The sequence below is a fragment of the Podarcis bocagei genome, assembly GCF_964188305.1.
Source record: "Podarcis bocagei genome assembly, chromosome: 5".
Lineage (NCBI taxonomy): Eukaryota > Metazoa > Chordata > Lepidosauria > Squamata > Lacertidae > Podarcis > Podarcis bocagei.
The window spans coordinates 80675584-80693533 of record NC_138129.1 but is presented as its reverse complement, the minus strand read 5'-3'; the positions used below and the strand labels follow the sequence as shown (position 1 = coordinate 80693533).

Below are 17950 nucleotides of genomic sequence, written 5' to 3'. Positions count from 1 at the left end.
TTTCCAGGCCAGGACAGGAAGGCAAACTTGCACTGCAGTGGGCCAGCAAAGGGTTGGAACAAGGGGCTTCCAGCATAGTTCTCAGTTATAGTGCTGATAAAACTTAACTGAGACAGAGAGAATAAAAAGGGCAATTTGATTAAAGGGTTTTAATTAACTGCTTCATTAAAGCTCCTTTAGTATATGCAGATGTTGATGTGTTTTAGTCTTGTTTACTATTAATATTAATTATGTTTTTTGCTGGGGTTTTTTTTTGCCAATTTCAATATGTCTTTTAAACCACCTAAACAGTTTACTACCATCAAGCAGTATATAAATTTTGTTAAATAATAAACAAACAAACAAACACTTATATAGCTGACAGTGACAGTGACAAGCTGATGAAGTGCACACTCATTTAAGGATATATTGCTATTTTAAAGTAACCAGATAAGCTTACACACTTAATTATCTTGTCATAAATAAACTTAAGCACCATTGTTAGATATAATATCTGTATCTGACTGACTTTGTACCACTTCTATACCCCACACTTACCGGGATATTGGAAAGTTAGTGTTTTTAAAGGAAAAAGTGAGATTTAAAGATGGCCGTGACATGGGTTTAGGAAAAGCATTGGAGTGGAAGTTGGATTTTCTTATTATAGATACTGCAAGTAAATACCTCCCTTACCTTCACATTAGCAGAAGGAATATTTGATTGTATATTTCAGGCTACAGCAATACAGCCTCAAAGCAAATACAACTCAGGATCTGGGAGGAATCAAGCTCTAGTGAGTAACTCTATAAAGAAGAGGTAGCCATTGAGAGGTATTGCTGTCTCAGGGTTGTTGGACTACAACTCCCACTGCCCCTGGCCAATAGCCATACTGACTGGGGCTGATGGGAGTTGGAGTCCAACAATGTCTTGGGGACACCATGTTGACTATACCTGCTATAATATATTTAGCAGAATATGTAACTGAAGTTATTATCTATTCACCCTGATGGAGCTAGGGGGCAATATGCAATTATTATCCACAATCATAAGTAGGCCTTGTGTATACAAAATGGCTGCTGTCACCAGTGGCGTAGCGTGGGGGGTGCAGGGGGGGCCGGCCGCACCGGGCGCAACATCTGGGGGTTAGGGAAATCCACGGGTTAGGGGGCGCAAATCCACGGGTTAGGGGGCACAAATCCATGGGTTAGGGGGCGCAAATTACTTGCCTTGCCCCGGGTGCTGATAACCCACGCTACGCCACTGGCTGTCACTGAGATTCTCAGCAGTGTGGTACAAATATACGCCCAGTCAGAGCCTCTGAGTAGCACCAATCAGCTGTCTGAAAGAGGGTGCTGCATTTATTCCTTACCTGCTGCCCCCTGCCAGTCAAACAGCTGATGTGCTAAGTAGGTACCCCAGGCAAGGCTTAGCTATGTAGCTTTGAACCAAGGCCATTGGCTGCAGAAGGAGCAAGACATCCTATCAAGCAGTAAACCAATCATTTGAGAATGCACTGCGCTGCCTTTTAATGTAATGAAGCACCATATAACTCTTTCAAAATCTGCTTTGTAGTTGATTGGAGTGCTTCACCCCCCTCCTCATTAAGGCTATCAGTGCGATTTTCTGGGTTTTCCATCAAAACTGCCGAATATGCTTTTAGAAGTATGTGCCTTTCAGAGCCTCACAGGCAAAAACTTCAAGGCGAACTTTAAAAAACCTGATCATAGCAGCAGATGAAGCGATGCAGAAAAGCCCTCGAGCAATCTGCAGGGTTTTGCTGTCAGCAACCTGAGCGAGTGTCAGCACTGTCCGAGGGGACTTCTAACAAACCTTTAGTCAAGTTCATGCAGGCTCAAACGGAGGAGCTCCCACTGTAGGAGGAAAGGTTTACTTAGGATAGATGAATTCCCTCGTCAGATCCGGAGTTGAAATGTCAGGTCCAACTACGTCCCATCTGCAGGCTTTTTTTATTCTGCCTTAATCATTAGGAGCATACAAAGCACAACACGCTGGCTTGCAGGGCTTCCAAGCGTCTAAAGGGCAAATATGAGCAATGCAAAAAAGAAAAAGAGAGAAATCCCCCAAGGGAAATAATTTAAAATATATTTGCTCTGTAGTTGGCTTAGGCTGCTGTGCCATGCATGCACTGGATGGAACAGACATTAAGGAGACTGTGAGGTATCTCCCTCCTCCCCCAGTAATATCTAATAGACGGAAACATTGGATACTGTTGCACATGGTAGCCAATGGAGTGGCGCTGAGTCAGATTACTTGATACTGGAGGGGCTGGGAAGGAAGAGGAGAAGATATGAAGCTGCTGCTTTTGGTGCTTTCCCAAACTTGGGTCTCCAGCTGCTTTTGGACTACAGTTCCCATCTCCCTGACCACTAGTCTTGCTTAAGTAGGGATGATGGGAGTTGTAGTAAAAACAAAAACAAAACAGCTGGAGACCTAAGTTTGGGAAACACTGGTGTTTGACCAAAACACGTTGTTTCAGCCTTACTTGGAAGAGGGTTTTAATGAAACAAATGCTCTCTCTTCTCTCCCCCAATTGCAGATTTCACTATTGGCTAAGTCATGTTACGTTTGAGGTCTTGAATCCCCAATGAACCTGTGCTAATTCTCATGATGAAAAAATGTTTCCAGCAAGCACTGTTGTCTTGTCAACAGTAAACGTTCTAAGTAATTGGAACTTTTTGTTTATTGATTTTATTCAGTACATTCAAGGACATAAGAGGAGCCCTGCCAGAGCATACCCAAATCTCATCAGATTTAGCATTCGAACCTTGCAATAGCCAAGCAGATACCTATTGGCAGTTCAACAGCAGAAATGAATGCAATAGCACCCTTCGTGCTTGAAATCCCCAGGAATTGGTATTCAGAGGCATGTGGATGTTGGAGGTAATACAGTGGTACCTCAGGTTAAGTACTTAATTCGTTCCGGAGGTCCGTTCTTAACCTGAAACTGTTCTGAACCTGAAGCACCACTTTAGCTAATGGGGCCTCCTGCTGCCACTGTGCTGCTGGAGCACGATTTCTGTTCTCATCCTGAAGCAAAGTTCTTAACCCGAGGTACTATTTCTGGGTTAGCGGAGTCTGTAACCTGAAGTGTATGTAACCCAAAGCATATGTAACCCGAGGTACCATTGTACAGCCATCATGACTGTAAGCTATTGTTAGCCTTTTCCTCTTAATTTGTCTAATTTCCTCCAAAAGCCACTCAGTTTGGTGGTCATCCTTACATCTTGTGGGAATGAATTTTATAGTTCAGCTATAAAATTGAAGAAGCACTTTCTTTTGCCTTTCCTGAATCTTCCAACATTCAGATTCATTGGGTAAGTCCAGATTCTAGGATTTTGAGAGGGAGAAAAGCATTTATTTATCCACTTTCGGAGTTACTTTATAGGGCTCTACTTTCATCCTCTTCCTTGCCTTTTTGAAAACTGAAACACCCTATACATCTGAATTAGAAATCCTCAAATGTTTCTGGCCAATCTTTGTAGGAAAGGTTCTTCAGACACATAATACTGTTGGTTGTCCATTTCAGTCAATTCCCTCTTCCCCATGTATATGGTGTGTCTTGATCATGTGTGGCAAGCCCTAAAATCAGTTTTAAGAAGGGCATTGCAATGCTGAGGTCTGGGCTAAGGATGGATAAATCTGTCCATTTTTGGTTTCCCTCCATTTCTTACTTTTCTAGTCTTCTGTTTGTTCCATTTTAGATCACATAGTGGAATTGTTTAATGACTTTTCAAAGTCTGCGTAAAAATTCACATACATGTTTGTTTGCATTCCTCCAAACATGGATTTTCACAAACAATTTCCCCTAATATAATAGATTTGTGTACATGATTTTCACTATGCATATTTTGTGCACACTGTCTCCTAACATATGCTTTTCCTACACTTTTTTTTTGTCGGAGAACTACATTGCAAAATTCATGCAAAGTGCAAATTTCAAATAATACCTGAATTTTCAGTTCACATACTCAGTAAATAACTAAGTATGTCTGCATTAAAGTGAAGTAAGCAAATCTCTCCCCCATCCTTACTCTGAGCTTTGCCCAATCATCTGCTTTTTACTAATGCAAATGTTCATTCTACTACAGGCTTATAAATACCACTTACACAGTTTTATTTTTTATTTTTGTTGTTGCAGGTAAGTGCTTCATTCTTGAAGAAGTCATGGCATCAAAAGAAAAACCCACATTATTAGCTTTATTAACTATGGCAATTAGCAGAATTCAGCCAATTAAGGTTCATGCACTTTCCTGGGGTAAATGAGCCTTGCCATGTGGTAGATAGCATGCTCACAAAACGTCTATAATTGTCTTTTGAGATTTCAGTGCATATTGTCCATTAGAAGGTGCTTTCAGTGTTTGTTTGTTTTTAGTATTGAAGGTCAGGCCAAGGACTGCCAATGGGATCAATAGGTTGCTTACTTGTTTAACTTCACTCCAAAATTTGCATTTGTTGCTGACAGACAGCCCTTCCTTACATGATCAGAAAACCAAGGAGAATCTCACTTCATAGTGAACTGAGCACAGCTGAGGTTTCTAGAGAAAATGCAGAATTGTTTTGGAAGAGAATTTCAACATAATAACACAAGAGATGGAAAATTGTTGCCATGCATGTAATTTAAACAAGCTGGCAAGAGGAGCAGGGGCTCACTTAATGCTTTCTTAGATTTAAATCTGCTGTCCTGAACAATTTTAAACAATGTAAATCATGGCTTGTGATCCAAGTAAACTCTTTTAACAAAAGATTCCATTAACACTGTTCCCACTGAAAGAACATGGCATCACTGAATCGGTTCATAAGTATCAATGCCAATAAGTAATATTTTGTTTCAGCACATTCCATTTTTAATTAGTGTATTTTAATAAATGTATGCCATTTTCCAAAGTAGGTACTGAAGCTCTGGAAGAATGTCAAAAAGCATTGAAGAAAGCCTCCTCAGGGCCTGTTCCTGCAATAGTTTTCTGTCCTCCCACCCACAGGGGGAGCTGCCATCAACTGTCCTGTGGGATGGATTCCAGGAGAAAATGGGAGGCAAGAAGAGACCACCTCCAAGTCTGCACTACTGGGACTATCCCTTCCCCACCAGAGAGTTATTATTCCACCAACTGCCTTGTGTAAAGGATCCTGGTGGCTTTATTTATTTGGGAAGAGTATAGAAAATGTGGTTTAGTGTTTCTTGTAAGGCACCATGGAGCTATTTGTTTCCTGAAAGGCAGGTTAAAAAGAAGTTTAAGGAATAAATAATAAAATAAGCACGGTCCTGAAACTGCTCGCAGTTTTTCACAAATGCTTTTGGCAACACCGATACCTCAGTGCCTTCAAGTTATTAAAATACACTCGTAAAAATATTGATACTCACGAACTGATCTACAGCAATTTAGTGGTGCTATGCTCCTTCTTTTTGACAATTTCCCAGCATTTCACATCTATTCGGGTGCAGAGGTCCCTTCCTGAATTAGGCAATTCATCTTACTGCTATATGTAGGTTATATATTTTGTCTGATTTTAGCAGCAGCCCTTATAAGCATGTACAGTGGAATGAAATGAATTATTTTAAATGATAAACATTATTTTAAAGGTATAAAAATGAAGTTCCATTTTTATAGGTTCTGAAGGAGGAGCAGAGGACTTTTTTCCAGTTTGAAAGCTGTGTTCCCTCGTGGGGAACCAACCAGGGCCACAGGGCAGTGTTGGATCAGGCCACAGGCAAAAGTGGGTGGGATAACTGGAGGCCCTCCAAGTGTTTTCCAAGGACATCCCCAGATTTACAGAAGGCACCCCTGTTTCTGATTTGATCCTGGAATGTTCCACTTTTCCTTAGGCCGTCCCTATTTTCACCGGATAAATGTTGGAGGGTATGGAGTTATGCTACCCCTAATCCAAGAAGATAACTAACTATACAATCTTTAAAAGACATCTGAAGGCTGCCCTGTATTGTAAAGGTTTTTTTATGTTTAACATTTTTTTAAATGTTTTTATATAGGTTGGAAGCTGCCCAGAGTCAGATGGGTAGAGTATAAATAATAAAATGGTGATGATGGAATAGGATGTCTCTATTTTCATTGGAGAAATGTTGGAGGGTATGCAATTGCTATGATTCTTACCTTTGCACATTCCAGCCACAGACAAATCTTTGTGTGTGAGAGAGATGGTACAGAACCATCACCTCTCTTTTTCCTGACGGCCATTTTGTGCTGGCACCCATGGCAGTTTTAGCACATTATGAGTTCTGGCACCTCATCTCCTTACCATTTGTTTATCTATCTTTCAGGTCACTTTTCATCAAGCAAGAGCACTCAAGAAGAGCATGGACAAATGTGGCCTGGAGAGGCCTAGTACAGCCTGGGAAGGGAGTGAGGTTTAGTGAGGGACCTGAGGGACAAACTGGGAGGTCTGAAGATCCACATTTCACCACGGGAGCTGAGGATCACCGCCCATGTCAGTACATTGTACAACAAAATTTTACTTCTAGGAAAAATGTCTTGTAATAATATTGGTAGTTCCATGCAGAAGGCATTTGAAAACTCATAATATGCACGTTCCATTTCTAATTTTGCTCGCCTTTTATTGTGTGTTCTATAGAATAGTTTTGAAATGTTCTAATTATGTGTTGAATATGTATATAATGGAAATGGGCTAATCAGAAGGCATGTTGGTTCCCACAATTTTATAAGGAAGGAATTCAAAATGGAGCCACAGATGTGCTAAAGGCTTAGCAGAGCTGATAATAATAAAAACCCATATTTATTCTTTGCAGAGACTTTGTGCTTAATTGCACTGACATGAGTTCATTAGAAATGATGTTTTAAATATTTCAACAGTTATGTAAATCTGAATGTTTATGATTTAACCTTGTCTCCTCAGAATTGTTCTTGACTTGCTTTATCATTTATTAATTTTTTTGAAGTTAATCAAAAGCCAAAAAAGAATAAAGTGGATATTATGGGCATGAATGACCTGAACATGAATATTAGATTAGGGTATAACCCACCCGCTCTGATTTATGAAGCTATGATCCTAAGCATGTGAAGCTACTGAAAAATAAGCATGTATTCATCACTCACTTTAGCAGTGAACTGTTGTGGGGCGGGTGGATGGAAATGGTGCCAGCAAAAAGCAGAAGGAAGGAATCAGCATGCCTGGGGGGATCACCAAGGTTTGCAAAAGTACTGTCATAGGATTGAGGGGTTGATTTGTATGATGCCTATATCTTCCAGCCAAGCCTGTGATTTAGTATCTGTAAAATTGTAGTGTGCAGTAAAAGGAGCTGCTGAAATGGTCAGATCACTTTGTTTGTTAAATTAATGGACCCAGCTGGGCCTGTTAAGCACCCTATTTACATGTCTAAAAAGGTTGGCTGATGTCAGGGGTTGGGCAGAGGAGGAATGGTGGAGACTGCTTCCCCATCCTGACCCTTCCAGGGAGTAGGAAGAGGAAGGCAGTATAGATTTACAACAGGGTTTGAGGGAGGTCGCAGCGCAGAGGCAGATGAGGGGAAAGCTGGGAAATCATGGGAGAGCCGGAGCAATGCCTGACTGATACGTTGTCATTAGAAAGCATTCCGGACCCTCCATCTCCCAGAACCCAGCGAGCATTAAAAGTAGGAGAGCAAAGAACTTGAAGACAGAGGGCATGTAGCAGCACCCGTAGAGGAGACGAATGAGGAAGTGGGGGGTGGGACGGGGGGTGGGATTCACTTGGGACAACACCATTATCCAAGAGGCTGAGTTCTATAGCCTCCCTCTGTAAATATTGAAATAAAAAAGGACTGTAAGAAAATTTGGTATTTTTAATTTCCTGGGCAACCAGATGGGAGCCTCTGACAGCATCCTGACAACCAAGTACAGATGTGTTGCCATGGGAACAACTGGCTGGTGGCTGGAGACCACATCATCTTGTAGATAGGTAGAGCTAGTCTTGGTTTTTAGTATGGGATGAAGCTGGAAGGGGACACCGAGGCTTGAATCCAAAGCGACTGAAGGCCCACCCCCATTAGAAACCTAATGGGAAGCAAAAGCTGTTGGAGTGTTAATGCTGTGAGCCCTTCCATCCTGTGCTGTGGTTGAACATATGTGTGCATAAAGCCATATATCCAAAAGACACCACAGTCTCCAATGACCTTCATTTTCTGCCTCAGGTGCCAAAATAATATGCTCAGGCTTTAGTTCCATGCATTCTGATGGGGGAAGGGTGCCATTTGCTCCTCTGCCTTAGGTGGCAAAATGTCTAGAGCCAGCCTTGCATGTCTGTAATAGTGCCATTTAAAAATCTCATCCCAGAGATGAACAACTGCAATGGAGTCATTTCTTCATATTTAAATATACATAGCTTATTTTATTTGATTTAAAAAAATAAATTGATTTATTTGGTTTTTCAGATTAAAATTTTACAGCCACATGCTCAACATACAACATAAAAATGAGATTCCAATGAATCTCTTGGACTTCCCTCCTCCCCTTTGTGGGTCCTATTGTTAATCATTTCCTCCTGAATCTTTTATAATAATCCAAATATTTAATCTCTCCATTGTATCCAAAATTCACCTTTAAACTACAAGTGATATTCCATTCCTACTAACGATTTTAACTGTTTACAGTGGTCTTTAAGATAATTTATAAAATTTTCCCCATTCCTTATTAAAATTTTGGTTTTACCGATTTCTGATATTTTAAATGCCCCAGCTTCTCTCAAGATCCTTTTTAAACTTTTCGTTTGACAGGTCTGAACCACAAAGAGCAGTTTCACAATATCTGAATAAGGTTGAAAAGATGTTGGGTTCCGAGTGACACATTAGTCAGAGAGGTGTGGATGTTTCGTTCAGGAATTTGTAAAGGCTGAATTCCTGAAACATTCCTGGGGCATGCTCAGCCAGACTTGAAGAAGAAGAAGAAGAGTTTGGATTTGATAGCCTGCTTTATCACTATCCGAAGGAGTCTCAAAGTGGCTAATATTCTCCTTTCCCTTCCTCCCTCACAACAAACACTCTGTGAGGTGAGTGGGGCTGAGAGACTTCAGAGAAGTGTGACTGGCCCAAGGTCACCCAGCAGCTGCATGTGGAGGAGTGGGGAAGCGAACCCGGTTCACCAGATTACGAGTCTACCGCTCTTAACCAATACACCACAATGGCCCTCTGAGGTGAACGAGAGGCAGGTGGAAGGGATGGTGAGATAATGGCAGAGAGGAAAGTTCACCACAGGACAGACAGCCACCCTTCCCTACTAAAACAAACAAACAAACATGGAGCGAAGTCAAGAAAGATGATCTCCGATTAGCACAGAATATACCTTCTCTCTCTATCTGACCCAACAAAGGGCACACCTTTCTGAGACACCTCCATTCTAAATTTCCCTAGCTAAACCCTACCTTTTGGACTGCAACCAAGATTTAGTCACTCACTTGCCTTGTTCATGTGCCAGTTTAAACCCTAGTTACACCAAACTATGGTTTAAAGATGAACGTACAGTGTGCCAGTGTGTGGTGCTGAAAGAGCAGGTGCTTCACTCCTCCCCTGTTTCTTCTGTCACTGCACTGCTAGGGACCAAACCATGGTCTGACACAGAATTAAGTCCAAACCAAGTGTGGCGGTCACCCAGGGTCCCCAGATGTTTGATGGTCTATTGACCCTGTGCTACCACTGTGATTGCTTTCCTTGCTGCCACCAACCCACTTCTCACGGGTACACACGGAGTCCAGTCAGTTGTTAACATTAACAAATAATCAAGTTTATTTTTATAAGCATGAACACGTTTAAGGTTTCAGTTAATTTTTTTTGTCAGTTTCTTAATCTTAGTTCCTTAACTGTCCTATTCGTTCCTAACAACTTCAAACTGATTATCCCAACTAACTATCTGACTCCACCTAAGAATTCCTCTCACTCTCTCACAACACAACTCGACCAACCCACAGACTATTCCTCCCTCTTCCTTCTCCAACTCCCCACTCTCAACTTTCAAAACCTCCCACTCTAACTTTTACTCCTCCCTTGCATTCCCACTGGCCAATCACATCACACTCATTTAACCCTTTCCTTATGACCCACCTAGGAGGCAAACGCCATACCAAGACTTGTGGTTCATTCCCCCCCCCCAACCAAACTATGAGCGATGAGCCAGTGCTCTAAGCTTGGTAGTTGGTGACAGAAATAAGCCGGGGCCAGACTTAGGACATAATGCAGCAGCAGGAGCAGGGGAGGGGTGAAGCGTCCACAAGTTAACAGTTTAACCATGGCTAACCATGGTATTTATGGTTAACCATAGTTAACCATGGAATTTATGGTCTAAAGACACACATGACTGTATGAATCACCACAGGAAAATACACAGGTGTTAGGAGCCCAGTTGGTAGGCTGGGCTGCCTGTAGGTGTGGTGGCACAGATGACCCGTTTGCTCTCTTTGACATTAAGTTCTGCACCCCTTGCCTATTCTGGTACCTTAACGTGGCACTGAATTTAAACTAAGGTGCATATCTGACTGAGCATAGGCCACCTTACTTAAGAGGTCATTAGATGATTAGATGCATAATGCATGAAATGCATAATACATACAATCTAGTTGAGGCTGTATATATTAGACTTTAACTTATCATAAACTGCATTGAAAACTCTTTCAGAATTGAACAATTAATTTAATAACACATGAAGCTCCCTTATACTGAATCAAGAAAGGGATATAAAGGAGCTAGCACCAAAAGACCAGAGGAAACAGAAGAACAGGCGAAACCTCAGAAAGGTGCTAAAAGATATCTCTGTCCGTAACTATAGTCCACGTGGGAGAAACCTCTATTCCCTCCCACAGAGCTAAAATTATTAAAGTAGTTTAACAATCAATCCCTCTTTCCAGGGAACTCTGATCAGGGGTGTAGCATGGGGGATGCCAGCGGGCAACCCAGCCAGATGGGCAGGATATTATTATTATTATTATTATTATTATTATTATTATTATTATTATTATTATTACTATTATTTACTTCAAGCTCTAATCCTCCTGACCCACAGAATCATGCAGTTTGTATGTGATCACAGGTTCTCATTAGGTAATATTATATTGCATTATTTTCAAGTTTTATAATGGGCCAATATGTTCTAGGTTAACTCTGCCCTAAATATAATTTATTTCAGGGTTGAGAATGAATTTCAGCCAGAGGTCCAAATTCCCTTGTGGCCAGTATCCTAGGGAGCGGGGGCACATGTCAGTGGTTGGCAGGGCCAGATGCAAAAAAAAGTACATGGAACCAATAGGTGTTGCTCTTACCTTTTTATAGTGGTCTACCTTCAGAAATGGATTTGTAAACTAAATGAATATTTAATTTTGGCAAAATTAACTGCTATAATAAGAAATCAGTCGAATCAAAAATTAAAAAAGGAGTGGAAATGTTTTGATGAATATATAGAAAATGTTGCTCAAAAAATGATACGCTATTATGCCTAGAATAAAATGTGAAGTACTGCATGAAAGAAAACTAGTAAGGAAAGCTAATAAGAACATATAGATGATTTGAGAAGATTGTGGAATGCAAAGATTATTGTAAATTGTATAATGCCGAGGAAATCGAGTGGGGGCGGAGGGAAGTGGGAGGAAGGAGAAAAGAATAATACGATGGATTGAGAAAATATAAATGTGAATGTATGGAGGGATGGGGAAGAAATGGTGTCGGCTTCGGTACATCTGTATTGTAATGTAGTATGTGAAAACCAATTAAATAAATAAATAAATAAAGTGGTCCACCTTCCGCCCACATGAAATTCAGAGCTTCCTGCACGCGCGCACACATAGCTCTGTATACTCCATCCAGGAAACCATTATCACAAAGACATGTTCCAGCCAGATGAAAGCAGCTAAGAAGGGTGGAAAGCAGATGAATAAGGGGTGTAGTCTGGAGAGGGAGCTTCACCTAGTGAGAGTCTCAAGCACCAAATACAGAGGTGTGTGGTTGTGGGGCTCACTGGTCCCCCATTCTGGAGTGTCCTGGATTCATTCCTTTATAGATGCTTTGTGTTGCCTTTGGATGTTTCAGCGAAGAACTGCCTCCACCGATTAACGCTTCTGTAATGTTCCGAGGGGATCTAGCTTTTATTGGGAAACCACAACACAGAAGAAAACCTAATGGCTTCTTTTACTGATGCCCATTTCTACTGGTCCTGAAGGACGAACTTAAGTGATGGGAGGAAGACATTTTGGCGGGGGTATATGCTAAAGAATATGATTACTTAATTAGCGGCATCTATTAACTCCGTGCTATATGTAAGCTGATGTGGAGCTTAACAGCGGTGTTATTAATCATGTCTTAATGTAAAAGCGTAACGCACACGCTGCTTTGTAATGTTCTTTCCAAATAGTCCCTGTGGGAATCACAACTTTATTTCATTAAAATGCTTCCCTGCTGTTAATTGATCTTAGGAAAATGTGAACAAATTAACTATGCTTTGAGAGGCTCGGGTGTAAATTTTCTAAGCTCGCGCACTTCGGTGCTGCGGATTAAGAATGCTATGGATCACTCTTCCCCACTGCGATGAACAGCGGGCAGTGCTCTGGCGTTGCTGACCTGGTTTAATTAATAACACTTGGGTAATACGTTTTGCGTGCCAAAGGTTAAAGAAAGGGAAAAGATTGTTTGCAAACCGTAGTGTTTTTCATGCCAGCTGGGACACAGTAGGAATTTGGGTCACGGGCAATTAATTGCAAGTTTTAATGACTCCTCTTGTGTGAAACAAATGCTATTCTTTAGCAGGGATGATTGATGAATATTAAGCTCAGTTGATTTTGGAAAGATTAAAGTCTCAGTATTTTGTTTAAAAGTGCACAAAAGACCCAGGGTAGTAATATAATTTTCTCTCTATATTAACAGATATTATGGGGGGGGGCATATATTTTCTCCCCTGCATGTGCTTTTCTGTGAATAAGTACATTTAAGAAAGCATCATCAATAAAAGGAGGAAAAAAGATTTGGTCGCATTAAGCAGTTATCGCTATCCTCAGGGAAGTGCATTTGCGTAGTCTGAGAGTACACTTTTTAAACACCTTTAAAGAAACCTCTAACTAGTATAATTATTGGTCAGTTGACACAAAGCTATAAAGTTCACCAATGTAACAAAGTAGTATCTAAATTTAAACCCATGACCCTGATTCAGCTTTGCTGAGCCTGTTTCTTAGATACAGTAAATAAAAAACCTCATGTGTGGGTCGTCCTCAGCCCTGTCTGGCTGTTGGGGCTATGCATATAGAAACCCAGTTAGAAAATTAATCGTAGCTTCAACCAGCTTTTAGAGGAGAGAATGGGGAAGTAGCACTTAATCATTCCTCCCAATTCTTTCTGCCTCCAACAAGTGGACTGATGCTATTTGCGTGGGGGGCCAGGGGGCCATGGCCTCGGGCACAAAATTCTGAGGTTGTGCAACCAGGCACCCCCATGCAGGAGCCAGCTTCCATGGGGATGCCTGCCCCACCCTGGCAAAGGTGGCAGAACAGCCCGGGCCCACGGTGAACAAGCACATACAGAGGTAGGTGGGCAAAGAGCGACCCCAGCACAGCATGGAACGGTGCTCCTCTTTGTGGGCATGGGGGGGGGATTTGCTCACCAAGGGCTGTGTCAGCTGGCCAGGCTCCCCCCTGCACAGGCAGGCAGGCAGGTGGTACAGCATGGCCTCACTTGGCTGTTGTGGTGGTGGGGTGCTCCAGTCATGTCAGCAGATTGCCTGCCCCGGGCACCAGCAACCCATGCTACACTGCTGAACATACCCCACAAAATCCCTCAGGTGAAAATAGGGGCATTTCTCATCCCCCCCCCCCCATGCAGCCAGGGCAGCATGGCCCCACTTGACTCTTGTGGTGGTGGGGTGCTCCAGTCATGTCAGCAGCTTGCCTACCCCGGGCACCAGCAACCCATGCTACACTGCTGAACATACCCTACAAAATTCCTCAGGTGAAAATAGGGACATTTCTCATCCCCCCCCCCCATGCAGCCAGGGCAGCATGGCCCCACTTGACTCTTGTGGCGGTGGGGTGCTCCAGTCATGTCAGCAGCTTGCCTGCCCCGGGCACCAGCAACCCATGCTACACTGCTGAACATACCCCACAAAATTCCTCAGGTGAAAATAGGGACATTTCTCATCCCCCCCAACTAACCCTCCTTGACTCCCCATTTTTTGTTCCACCCTCCACAGAGCATCTCCTATCGAAAGAAGGGTAAGTGCCACGGCCACTTCACCGATGGGACACGGCCTGAGAAAACCTCTTAATCCCAAACTTATTCTATTTTATTCTTTGGTAGAAATACAAAAAAGAAAAACACACACCAATAAATAAATTGTAGAAAAGGGCAAGATTAGACACAGATGAACAAAGTATTCTCCCCCCCCCCATAACCAAGACCCCTTGCACTCTGCTACCCCTTTCTTCCTGCCCCTCAGAGCCAGCATATCACATAGGGCTGGGTCTTGGTGGCAGGAACCTCTCTTCCTCCTTGCCCACTCTCCAGCAGCTGCTATGAACTGCCCAAGGGAGGAGGCCAGCAGCGGCAGCCATGGAGAGGCAATGGGATGCTTCCTCGCAGTCGCAGCTGCCGCTCGGAACAAGCACCTCCTCCTCCCCGAGGTTGGCAGTGGTGGCACTGGCAGGGGAAATAGGGACATTTTGGGATCAAATCAGAAGCTGAGATAACTTTCATAATTCCAGGACTGTTCCTGGAAAGTTGGGACACTTGGAGAGTAGGCAAGTATCTTACTGAGGTTATAAGCATGCAGCTTTTTCTGCTCTTTGCCCTGGACTGAGCATTCCGGTTCTTACCATATGGATGCTAATATAAATCCCAAAAGTGAACAGAGACCATTTCATACAGATTAGATAAAGTATCTTTCATACTTTTCCAAATCTAATTAAATTTGTCAATTTCTTTTGCACATAACTGAATCATTTTTATTATTTTTAAATTTTTTGGAATCAAATATGACTCCTGTCCATACTTTCCCATTTCAATCCTGGCAATCTTATGGCAATAAAAACTGCAACAAGCCCGTGTTTTTCTCCTTTAAGCAATCCTTCATTCTAGTTAAGCAATGCTCAGTTGGTAGAGCGCGAGACTCTTAATCTCAAAGTCATGAGTTCAAGCCCCACGTTGGGCAAAAAGATTCTTGCATGGCAGGGGGTTGGACCAGATGACCCTCACAGTCCCTTCAACTCTCCAGTTCTGTGATTCTATGAACGATAGCTCTGGATTTAACGGCATGTCATAACCCAAGGTTAGATTAAACTACGGTGCTTCCTTCCAGAAGATCACAACCTTCACATGTAAGAAATACTTACATATGGGTGTATTAATCACAGAGCTGAAAGAAAAACACGGGAAAGAAATGCACACACATTCAAATTCACAAGCATTCAGCCGCAGCATCTCTTTCTTTGAAATAGTCAATTGGAACTGAGTCTTGGCCTTGGTCCAGTGAAACCCAAATCCAACTGTGTGGCTCTAGGCATGTCAGATCAGAAAATGATCCCTCCTCCCAGTTGTGGCCTCCACCTTTCTAAATTAATTACTTATTACACATCTGTATCTAATCCATCACAAGACACCCCTAAAGACCACAGGGTTGAGTATATTGGCTTATTTAGATTTGTCTTTTTTCGTTTTGAGAAGCTGAGTGTGCTGTGCAGGTGGCATGCAAAAAAATTGCACGGGATGTGCAGGCTGGAAGTGGTATCCTGCTTTCAGTTTAACAGCTAGACCGCTATATGTAGCAGAGCTGGACAGCTTGTGGCTCTAGTGCCTTCTGCAACCATCAGCCTAATTTTCTGTAGCCTGCGGCTTAATTTCAAAAGCCTTCTACAGTTCAGACTTGAGGCAATAGCAGCCTGTGCCTCCCATGGCAGGCTACTGGAAAGGGAAGGAGAGAAAAAGAGAAAGGTGGAGCTGATGGGAACTGTAATCTAGCATCATCTGAAAGGCCCTCTATGATTTCTTTACCTGGAATGAAAGCATACTCAAAAGGGTCTTCCATTTTTTGAGAGGCCTCTCAGGTCCGTTCTCACTTCCTGGGTGCTCTCAAAACTGCAGTCTGAAGCTCCACACCAGACTCACAGTTCTGACTTTATCTTTCAATGCTCTACAGAATTTTAAAGTCTGCTTTCCTTTCTGTCCATAGCCGACAAGCATACTGCTGCAGGAGTTTCAGTGGGAAAAACAACAATCAATTATGAAGGCCATGGATAAAAGGGCTTTGCATGGTGACAGAACAAACAGATTGGAATAGTTTGCTTTAGACGGAGGGAGGAGAGGAGGAGGAGATGTGATCAAAGGGCACACAAAGCAGTAAATGACATTAAGAAGGTGGATCGGGAACTTTTGATATCGGGAAAAGCCAACATTAAATAATGTCAAAAGTGTCAGATTCAAAACAGATGAAAGGACATTTTGATTTGAGCCTGTTGTGGCAGTCATTGCCATTGGCCATCCTTTCTGTTTCCCTGACTTCACAGAGCAGAGGGTAAGTCGCGTATTGTTATATATGTTGTACCTTTTTCAAAAGGTGTTTCAACGGGAACATCACGAAGGTTGATCGTGTTTTGCTGTGCATCTGTCCGTGTCAGTTATGGCTGCCAATGAACTCGTGGGATTTCTTCAGTAAACATGCCACATGTTTTTACCCTGGTGATATTAACCTACCAATCAAAATTGGGGTAATAAAACCAACCAATACTTTCTCACCTTTACTCTTCAGAAGTCCCCAGGCAGCTGTGTTGTGAGCTTTGCAGAGGGATGAAGAAATCATTCTCAGAGACTTGTTGAATCTGTGACCACTTTGGACTGGGATATGTGTGCTAGAGAACAGAGAATTATGTGGAGCGGTTCGGGAGTCTGTTAAAAGAGAAGTAGCATGAAATAACTCATACCATCAGCTTGTGCAATGGAGCCGGCCCCTCCTGTCCCTGTGTATTCCCCTCTTCAAATCTGCTCCAGAAGACTGGGGTGGGGGGTGTCCCAGAACAGATTATGTGGGTGTGCATAGGGAGGAGAAGGGTAAAAGTTGGGTGGATGATGCCTTAACAATCCAGTCTCCACAGACAGTGGTATTATGAGGGTGGTCACTGCAGTCATTCAAGTGGCTAAAATGGCATGGGGTTAGAACTGCACACCTTATGCCTATTCATGTACGCGACAACAGCAGTGAGGGTACTACTGGCACAGAGATGGAAAGAAGACAAGGTTCCAACCAGAGACAAATGGCTAATGAAGATGATGGACTATGCCGAAATGGCGAAATCGAATGGAAAAATCAGAGACCAGGACGAGAAGAATTTTAAGCAGAAATGGGGAAAATTTATAATGTATTTAAGAGAACACTGTAAACAACTTGAAACTTTGGCAGGATTTGAGTCATGCTTGTAATGTACGAAAAACCATGGAAAATGGATTACTTTTTCTTTCTTCCTTTACAAATTAGAGAAAATAAGATAAGCAGTTGGGGGGGGGGAGAGATTGATAATGGTAACCATGGAAAGGCAGAGGGAGGTCAAAGGATTCGGAGAATCCTAAATGAAGAAGTGAATGGTGTCTTTGAATTTAAATTTGTTATGTAAAACATACACACACACACACACACACACACACACACACACACATATATATATATATGCAGGTTTTGGTGTCTTCGGGTATCTTCCCGTGTAAGAGTTGGGGTGTCTAGGCGACGTTTCGACGAGGTCTCACTCGTCATCTTCAGGCTGGTGCTTTCGGCTTCTTGTTACTAGAACAGAGCAGGATCTCAGTGTTTGAGTTCCTATAAATACTGTTGAGGGGGTGTGGTGTATAGCCTCCAACGTTCTGGGCAGAGAGGAAGTTCCCAGGTTATTGTGCCTTTTCTTCTTTTGTTCATTAATTACTTGAGGGATATCTTGAGTGATTTCTTGAGTGATATTCTGAGTACCACTTAGGAGGGTCATTAGGTGTGGATTAGTTGCT

The 17950-nt window shown here is 42.4% G+C and overlaps 1 long non-coding RNA gene across 1 annotated transcript; it reads left to right on the top strand.

Annotated features, from left to right (window-relative positions):
* The first annotated feature begins 539 nt into the window (after positions 1–539).
* Positions 540–6752, top strand: LOC308587437. Its single transcript, XR_014008381.1, has 2 exons — positions 540–772; positions 6272–6752. It is a non-coding gene; the product is annotated as an uncharacterized lncRNA (long non-coding RNA).
* Positions 6753–17950: the final 11198 nt, after the last annotated feature.